We start from the raw sequence: 10,498 nt of genomic DNA, 5'->3' as shown, positions 1-10,498 counted from the left end.
TCGGGCAGCACTGCAATGAAAAACAGGCACTGTTTTTCACTGCGTGGTCTCAGGAGCAGTGTCTCTGAGCACAGCTCACCGTGCCATCCACAAACACAGGATGAAGTTTTATCATGCAAAGAAGCAGCAATAAATGAGCATTAAACACAGAAATACAGTATGGTATGGGAGTGCATCTGTGTCACAACTAGAATGTGCACAACTAGAAAAGGCAGTATCAATGCTGAAAGGTAAATACAGGTTTTAGAGCAACATGTGCTCCCATCCAGATACTGTCATTTTCAGGGAAGGCCTTGCATATTTCAACAAGACAGTGTTAAAACCAGGGGCGATTTTAGCCCATTTTTGGGGGGCTAAAAATGGGCTAAAATCAGCACCCCCAAAAATGAATCAAAGCACCCCCAAAGATTTCTTACTTTTTTTGACAATATTTTCTTTTTGTGTGACACACTGCTAAAAATATAAAAAGCATACAGAACTTGGTTGAGACCAGGGGCGGAGCGTGGGGGTGGCTTACTGGGCTTTGTCAGAAGCCCGGGGTCTTTTGGAGTGTAATTTTTTCATAGTTAGATGCCTGGCTAACAACTGTATAAAACAAAAAGTACACACAATATTCAAAGCACATAGTGCACACTGTGGGAATTTACGACTGTGCGTGAATCCCCCCTGATATTGGTATGATCCGAGCTCAAGCACTAAGCGACTGAGCGAGGGGGCGGGGCAGCTGCTGCCTGTGAGTGCGCTGTTGGAGAAACGGAGCCAGCCATACTAAGGAGAGCTTAAGTTTGACCAGGTACCAAAGCAAATCATTCGTACCCTTTTGGGCTAAGCCCCGGGTGTTTCAAATGTCTGGCTCAGCCTCTGGTTGAGACATAACATTTCAACAACAAAAGTATAGATCCCCCCTCCTTCCCAAAATGGTTTGTTCCAGCTCGCCGTTCCCCTACTCTGGCTAGAGCAGTTGCTGCCAGAGCAATGGTGGCTGAGACGGTGCGGAGCGGAGGTGTTAGTGCCTGGCTTAAAACAGGACATGTTAGCTGCATTTAACCTTCAGTTACTCTTTATATAGTTAGGTAGGAGTCAGACCATGTTTCTTTTTACTGAAAAACATTACACCAGGTAACCTGGGTGTAAAAAAACTTGTTTTCCGGCGATGTTTGCTACCCTACAATCCGTTCTATATGTTGCCCTGTTGCTCCCATTGAAATGTATACAGCCTATTTAAAACTTAAAACTTAAAATTCTCCGTAGCCTATTGTTGTTACTACTGTCCTGTTTTAAACGGATATTAACTAGCTAACTGACCGAATGCCCAACTCCTGTTGTGTGCGTGTGTGTTTTGTACAGAGAGACAGCCAGGTTCATAATGGATATGAGGAAGTTTTTTTTTTTGTTTTGTTTTTTTTAAAAGGAGCCACATTCAGGTAAAATTAGATTTTAAAAGTGTAAAATCAAATGATCCGTCAATCAAGAATAATGTTGGATCAGTGTTTCAATATTTATATATTTTATTAGATGTTCATGTGGTTTGGTTATTTGCCTTTTGGTTGAAAGTACACTGAGAGAGAACTTTTTGTTAGTGATCTTAATTATATTTTTTCATATTAATGTAATTTTTCATCTAATTGAATACAATCTATTTGTGTATGATTGTCAGTCCAAAGAGGGAGAGAAGAAAGAGGGGAACGTGAGGAGAAAGTACAAGGTCAGGAAGAACCAGGTAAGAAAACAGACAGGGAACAGTGACAGGCACAACAGAACTGACAAAGAGAAAAAACCTGGAAGTTGTGTCCTCCCTATATTAAAGCTGCTGTACAGAATCTGCAAAACAAACTGGGTTGAAACATTTGACCCTCTTTAACAAAATTCCAACATAACATTATAATTGATTGGGGAGATTAAAATTAATAATATATTTTTATGTGGTTCAGCCACAACTCTACTAAAACCTCAGCCAGTAATAGGTAGGCCAACTGTCTGTAGGGCTGCTCAATTAATCGAATTTTAATCACGATTACGATCTGGGCTTTCAACGATCATTAAAAATGACTGAGCCGATTATTAGCCCCTCCCTCGTTTATCCGCGACACCTTAAAGGCCGGTCCGTGAAAATATTGTCGGGCATAAACCGTCCGTGGTGCAAAAAAGGTTGGAGACCGCTGATTAAGAGGACCCGAGGGAAGCTCGGAAAGCTAAGCAGAAGTTATTTGGAGAGGAGAGTGACTGCCGTTGGTTGAAAAGAGAGGTAAAAAAACTTCAGTGGTGTTGCACACTATTTTATATTATTTTTTAAAGTCATTGTTAACCCTTTAAAGCCGTCAGAGCAGCACGCTCCGTTTTGTGTAACTATTTTTAAATCCCTGTAGAACCTGGACCATGTAAGCTAGCGCAATAATTTGTTTTGCATATGAAACCGGAGGAGTTGTACTTACATCTGATGCCATCAGCTTGTCCTCGGTCACGGTTTCCTTCCACATATAGCTTTGCAAAAATTGCATAAAAAGCGCTTGCAGGAACAAAAACATAATATTCCAGAAACACGCTTCGCTGATCCGATCAGCTGTTCGTGACACTTCCCACAGTGAAACAGGCGTCAGCGCAACTATCACATGTCCGCCATTTCCTGGCCGAAACCGGAAGTGACGTCATTTTCGCGGAAATGTAGTTTTTTTTACTTGTAGGCCTTAAAGGCCTATACTGGTCATGTTTGACTTTTCTGAATAGTTTCTGGGATGCTTAGAACTCAAATTGCACTGCTGGAAATAGTTTATTTTGATGCACCTGCTGTTTTCTTTGAAAATTTGCATCATAGGATTGTTTTTTTGTTTTTCCTGCAGTATATAAAAATTGGTGTATCTCCAAAATAAAACTATGAACACACTCAAAATAAGTTTCCTGTTGTTGTAAACTATTTTTTGCAACTTTTTTGTATTTAAAGTTTTGAGGGATAAACCTCTTAAATTTCTCCAAGTAGAAATATATGTAAAAAAACAAACAAAAACGATTTTCAATTTTTTTTTGTAGTTTATTGCACTTTTTTGCAATTAATGTAGTTACTATGGACTTAATGCATACATATTATTAAAATATGGGCTATAACAGTTGTATAGCAACTTGAAATGCTCCCATAAATGGCACTACAACATGTAAAAAAATAATATAAGCTCTGGCGGACTTGGTTCTATAGTAGGTCTTAAAGGGTTAAATAAATATCGTCAAATAATCGTGATCTCAATTTCAGTGAAAATAATTGTGATTATCATTTTTGCCATAATCGAGCAGCCCTAACTGTCTGTATGACTGCTGCAATACATGCACCACATTTGCACACTATCAGAAAGAGCCAAACAGCCCTGGTGGAGTGAGGAGCTGTAAAGAGAAGCAGATGCTCTGTTTATATTCTAAAAATGTTTTAAGCTTATTTCAAAGATTCTGTACAGCAGCTTTAAATGTTTTCCAAAAGCACACATACACTTATCAGTGTTTCTCAAACTTTTTACAGTACACCTGAAAAGATGTCAAGCTCTCCCAAGTACCACTATGAAAGCATGAAACTCCTAAATCTTACAACACAAAATTAGTATCTGCAGTAAAGATTTTTATTTGTAATAATTTATTCTGTTTTGGGAGTTTTTTTTTTATGTATTTGTATTATATTATACATACACATTAAAAGTGAATCTCTGTCCAAAAAATGCACTCAGTTTACTTTTTACTAAGAGCATCATTCATTATTCTCCCCCAGTAATTAAGGTTAGGATATGTATTTTTTTTATTCCAATCCATTCTTCTTTTGCAGCATTTAAATAACCTTTATCAGATTTGATGGTTTTGTTACAGACTTTTCAAAAAAGTGTTCTGCTTTTCTTTCACAAATGTGGTATTAAATTGTGTTAAAATGTACAAAACAGTGATGTCATGTTTTGAGACGAGGACCAGGCACAGAGAGACTTTATGAATTTAAGAATCATATGATTTATCTTGCCTGGCTGGGCAGCTCTCTGGGTGCTCAGCACCTCCAAAGCTCTAATCCTAGAATCGCCCCTGGTTAAAACACATATTGTATCTACTACAACAGCATTGTGGGGAAAAGTCCAGGTGCTGAACTTCTCCAGTACCAACATTTCACCAGTTAAAACATTTGGAGCATCATGAGATTAAAAAATACAACAAAGCAGACATTGTTGAGCAGCTAGAATCCACTATCAGGTGAGAACAGCGAAACATCCCTCTCCCAAAAGTCCAGCAGCTGCTCTCCTCAGTTCCTTAGATGTTTATGGCCTGTTGTTAAAAATAGAGGAGATGCTCAAGGTGGTAAACAAGAGCCTATCCCAATATTTTTTTTGAGATTTCTTGTTGCTATATTTTTCGTCTCAGTTTAAACAAGTGTTCTCTATGTTCTATGGTGGATATAATATGGGTTTGTCATATTTGCATATTATTGGACTCTGTTTTTTAATTATATACAGTTTCCATCCATCCATCAACAGTTTCCCAACATTTTTTGGTGTTGGGGCTCTACTTTTGCTGATCAGGTGCTTGCTTGCCTTTCAGTGTGACCAGCTTTGGTCATTGGTGAGCATAACAGAGCTGCGCCCTCGATTGTCCAGTTGAGTTTGAACAAACAGGTCAATGGGACAGAAGTGCAGCAACTCATACAACTTAAATTACTCCAACCACCAACTTCTCCTGAAAATGGCAGTTATAATGCTTTACTTATAACATTTGTCTTACTAGTACATAAAATGTCTTACTTCATTGATAATTTAGTGAGCCTGTGGCTAGTTAGAATGATGTTACCAATATTATCCTAAAGAAACATGATGAAGACATTTACGTTGTGTTGTGTGTGACAGCTCCATGATAGCTATGTGCCTGACCTGAAGCTGAAACAACGGTAAATGAAGCTGGTAAAAGCAAAAGTGAGATGATGGACCAAAAGCTTGCAACACAGAACTCACACAAAGCTTGAACTGCTATTCCACCCCAAGTAGGAGGGAGCCCTTTAGCAATAAGTCCATCGTGCTTCAGAGGCTCAATAACTCCACACATGAACTCACTCGTGGTGTAATGTCTCTTTCTAAACAACAACTATTAGTGAATTTACACCGGAATACAGGAACGGTCATAAGAGTTACGTAGCCAAAACTAATGTAAATACACAGTTTAATCATCTTAATTGCCAACACATGTTCCTGAGGCATGATGGGAGATAACTAGCTGCTCCCAACACGCCACAATGTTTTGTATGTATGAGGGTTTTTTTCAATTTAAATTAATTTTTTTCACTTCCATTCTTTCCACATCCAGAAAGTAAAGTCTTTGATTCTTCAGAGAATATAACTATGAAAATTATGAAAATGTGGATTCGTTGTGTAAAGTGTAAATAAAGCTCGAGATTATGATGGTATTAGCAATGATTGTTAAAGACACCTATCAATCCCATTGACTGATTACCTTACAATATAAAGCGTCTTGATGCAACTGTTGTCGTGATTTGGTGCCATATAAATAAAAGTGAATTGAGAAGTTATCATGATTGTAGATTCTTATTGATTTGTCTACTTTGTATGTTTCACTCCTTAACTGAGTTTGGCTCTGATAGAAATTTGATTTCCTAATCAAATAAAGGCAAAGAAGTAGGAATTTTATCTTTTCCTGTTCAGTATTTCTCTGTGAATAGCATTGTCTTAAAAAAGTAAATGTTGGAAATGCTAAAGCTTTAATGTAAATGCAATCTGAACGTGTCAGTGAATGTCAACCACCTTGTTACACAAAACTTCACATCGCAGTGCCGCTTAATCATAAGACTCTTTCATGTTGTCATCAACATTTTTCAAGGCAGCATATTTACTTTTAAAGCCTTCTCTTCAATTAGCTCTCTGTCCTGTTCAGACTTGGTTAGCACACAACAAATGAAGCTGTAACACTGAGAAACATCTCTTGCCTGCTGATTGAAACCCCCTAGTTTACTCACATCACCCCAAATGTAGCTTTTGAGCATAGACTCTGAAAGAAAAGGTTCTCATTGCAGAATGATGCTCAGTGTTCCTGCACATCCAGCAGCAGAAACTGATGAAGCTCTGGTGACATTCGGAACATATCAAACTTTAGAATATTGGACAATAACTACATCAGCTTTACCTTTGTTGGGACACCTGGAGTGTGTTTAATGTCCTACCAAGCTGAGTTAATATCTATTTGCATGATATTTCAATGCATTTATACGCTTGTTTATTTATTCATTTATCCAATTTTGATCGTTAATCATGCACAAAATGCACCAACTTCCCTGTCAAGGTTTATGTTCTTCAAATGACTTGCCATGCTTAACTTCAGTATACAGGGAGTCCAGAATTATTAGGCAAGTTGTATTTTTGAGGAATAATTTTATTATTGAACAACAACCATGTTCTCAATGAACCCAAAACACTCATTAATATCAAAGCTGAATGTTTTTGGAAGTAGTTTTTAGTTTTAGCTATTTTAGGGGGATATCTGTGTGTGCAGGTGACTATTACTGTGCATAATTATTAGGCAACTTAACAAAAAACAAATATATACCCATTTCAATTATTTATTTTTACCAGTGAAACCAATATAACATCTCCACATTCACAAATATACATTTCTGACATTCAAAAACAAAACAAAAACAAATCAGCGACCAATATAGCCACCTTTCTTTGCAAGGACACTCAAAAGCCTGCCATCCATGGATTCTGTCAGTGTTTTGATCTGTTCACCATCAACATTGCGTGCAGCAGCAACCACAGCCTCCCAGACACTGTTCAGAGAGGTGTACTGTTTTCCCTCCTCGTAAATCTCACATTTGATGATGGACCACAGGTTCTCAATGGGGTTCAGATCAGGTGAACAAGGAGGCCATGTCATTAGTTTTTCTTCTTTTATACCCTTTCTTGCCAGCCACGCTGTGGAGTACTTGGACGCGTGTGATGGAGCATTGTCCTGCATGAAAATCATGTTTTTCTTGAAGGATGCAGACTTCTTCCTGTACCACTGCTTGAAGAAGGTGTCTTCCAGAAACTGGCAGTAGGACTGGGAGTTGAGCTTGACTCCATCCTCAACCCGAAAAGGCCCCACAAGCTCATCTTTGATGATACCAGCCCAAACCAGTACTCCACCTCCACCTTGCTGGCGTCTGAGTGGGACTGGAGCTCTCTGCCCTTTACCAATCCAGCCACGGGCCCATCCATCTGGCCCATCAAGACTCACTCTCATTTCATCAGTCCATAAAACCTTAGAAAAACCAGTCTTGAGATATTTCTTGGCCCAGTCTTGACGTTTCAGCTTGTGTGTCTTGTTCAGTGGTGGTCGTCTTTCAGCCTTTCTTACCTTGGCCATGTCTCTGAGTATTGCACACCTTGTGCTTTTGGGCACTCCAGTGATGTTGCAGCTCTGAAATATGGCCAAACTGGTGGCAAGTGGCATCTTGGCAGCTGCACGCTTGACTTTTCTCAGTTCATGGGCAGTTATTTGGCGCCTTGGTTTTTCCACACGCTTCTTGCGACCCTGTTGACTATTTTGAATGAAACGCTTGATTGTTCGATGATCACGCTTCAGAAGCTTTGCAATTTTGAGACTGCTGCATCCCTCTGCAAGATATCTCACTATTTTTGACTTTTCTGAGCCTGTCAAGTCCTTCTTTTGACCCATTTTGCCAAAGGAAAGGACGTTGCCTAATAATTATGCACACCTGATATAGGGTGTTGATGTCATTAGACCACACCCCTTCTCATTACAGAGATGCACATCACCTAATATGCTTAATTGGTAGTTGGCTTTAGAGCCTATACAGCTTGGAGTAAGACAACATGCATGAAGAGGATGATGTGGACAAAATACTCATTTGCCTAATAATTCTGCACTCCCTGTATTTTCAGAGACTCAAAAACGTGTCTGGCAGTTGAGGCCAAAACAATTTATAGATGGCCCTTCAGTACAAGAACACTCAAGCTGCAATGGGATCTGCCTATATCATATCCAGATTGTCTATTTTCTCAAAACTGCTTATACAGCAGTTTTATTTTAACAGGCTGGAACACTCAACTGTTGTAAAGTTAAACTTATGTAATATAAGGTTCTCTAAATACAAAATACATACTGTGAATGTGTATAGGTATTAACCTTTTAACTCTGTGAAGCTTAAGCACAGATTGTTTTAAGTATCTTTCATAGTTGTTTTCATGTTTATGGTTTTTAATTTTTTTGGGGTGTGATGTGTGTGTGTGTGTAATGAAGGATGTAAATAGATTAAAACAACTGCAATAGTCAGTCAAGGTTACAAATATTAAAAGTCCATAAACTGTTAATTTTGAAGTCTCAAAAATAAATTTTATTGACCTGAAACTGACAATAAATAACAATTTCCATCTTTTTTATTCTTCCAGTTTAGGGTCCTGGTTTGGTTGGAACTTATCTCAGCTATCATAGGGTGTGAGCTGGAGTTAACCCAGGATGGGACACCAATGTCACACAGAGTCAGTCAGCCATTTATACTTGCATCCACACCTACAGTCAACTTACAGTCTGCAGCGAACCTAACATCAATGTCTTTGGACTGTGGGAGGAAGCCACACAAACAGGTGCCAGTAGATCTGAACCCTTTTTGGTGTTGGTGTGTGCCAACAGTACTAAGAACTGATTTTTTTTAATATGTAAAAAAAAAAAAAAGTGTTAACCATGTTTGATATTGTGTTTTGGTTTTTTGCTTATATCATCTAGAGGTGCATTCACGGTTTCTACTTTCTGACAGAGTTTAGAAAATCTATGATAGCTGATATTTAACTGAGTACACTCTTCAATATGACCGTTGTCCATCTGCATGGTGGAAAAGCCAGACGATTCTGACTGATAAAACTTGGCTGTAAAACTATAAAATAGTATGGGACGAATAAAGTTCTATAAATCTGGGCCATGGAGGCTGCACTAATGTGAGTGCTCTACTTGAAAAAAAAAAACCCAATCAGATTAGTGACAAGTGCTTTAATTTCTGTGACCACTCAAACAAGTGCAAAGGCCTCTATAAAATAAATAAACAAATAAAATTAAAAAGTAAGGATTTTTTACCTTTATTTTTCTCACACATACATAACTGTAACATAAAACTTTCTTACAAACATGAATATCAGGATACACTCTTTGGCCAGATAAGACCAAGTCAAATGTGTTCTGTCCAGATGGGGTCCAGCAGAGTTATGTGAGCCTGTCCAGCTTGACCACAGTGAATTCATAGACCCCACACTGAAGCACACAGGTGGGAGTGTGATCATAAAGGGCTGTGTGATTGCAAAAGGAGTTGGGGAGATGACAGTTATAGATGGCACCATATATTCTATGATTACATTCCATAGCACACTGGTGAAGATTATTTAATATTTTCAACAACAAAAAAAAGAAAAGGAAAAAAAGAAAGAAAGAAAAGAAAGAACAATAACTATGTCCTAGAAAAGTGTCACCTGACTTGAATCTAATAAAATAATTTGAGCCTATTTCAAAGAAAAAGGTGCACAAAAATACCTCAAGTAAAGAGCAACTGAAAAAAATGAATTTGGAAATATGAATGGCAGTGTGTCAACCACGCTGTTATTTTACACAAGTATTGAACCAAAGGTAGTTGTTTTACATACAGCAGGGTTTACTGCTGATTCATGGTTGCGCCTGAAGTGTGACCCTGTTGCCCACAGTGTTTTACACCATTTCATGAAAACCTGTTGTTCAACCTGGAACTCATAGCAAAACCTCCTTACAGCAGATTTCTGACTGAACATGCCATACACCTGGTATGACAAAACACATGACTCGCCAACGTTTCCTTTGGAAGCAGATTAGGCTCCTGCATTGTTTTCTTTGAGGAGGTGCAGGGGTGCAACTACATTTGAATCCACTGAACAATCAGGGTCCAAAGGTGCTTTCCACATGAATAACAAACCTGGTACCCCCATGCTTAAAGTTTATTTAAATATTACTATGTTATGCTACTTTCCATTTCTACCCGATAAAATTTATGATGAAGATATTACACTTTGTATTCAGCGTCATTTATTTCAAAGGTTTTGCTTACTTTGCATATTTTTGAATCTAAATCTAATATTAAATGATGTCATTATATGAGGGCAATCCCAAAAGTAAGACCTCCTATATGTTTAGAAATACAAACAACCATTTCTTTTCTATAGTATTTACATCACTTTAAAGGCACGAACTTCACACTTGGCGGTAGCGTTCAACGGGAGCTCAATTTTCATAGGGCTGCCAAGCCAAGATTGAGCATCCCAGTGAAGCTGCACATACTTGTTTGGGAGTGGAGGAAGCACCAGTCACAACAATGTGGCCAACAGCCGTAAGAACAGTTTCCCTACGTCACCATAGATTTGGAGACCTTACTTTTGGGATCGCCCACGTAGATAAAGACAGAAACCCTAATGTATTTCATTAATGTAAAAGCAACCATCCCCACCTGCAACATTGCAGTGAT

The 10,498-nt window shown here is 38.4% G+C and overlaps 1 long non-coding RNA gene across 1 annotated transcript; it reads left to right on the top strand.

Moving 5' to 3' along the window:
- Positions 1-955: 955 nt before the first annotated feature.
- Positions 956-10,014, top strand: LOC143418731 (uncharacterized). The gene is made up of 4 exons (XR_013098743.1): positions 956-1,073; positions 1,348-1,424; positions 1,658-1,720; positions 8,412-10,014. It is a non-coding gene; the product is annotated as an uncharacterized LOC143418731 (long non-coding RNA).
- The last annotated feature ends 484 nt before the right edge of the window (positions 10,015-10,498 follow it).

The sequence above is a fragment of the Maylandia zebra genome, linkage group LG5 (genome assembly GCF_041146795.1).
Source record: "Maylandia zebra isolate NMK-2024a linkage group LG5, Mzebra_GT3a, whole genome shotgun sequence".
Lineage (NCBI taxonomy): Eukaryota > Metazoa > Chordata > Actinopteri > Cichliformes > Cichlidae > Maylandia > Maylandia zebra.
This window is presented reverse-complemented; position numbering and strand designations above follow the sequence as displayed.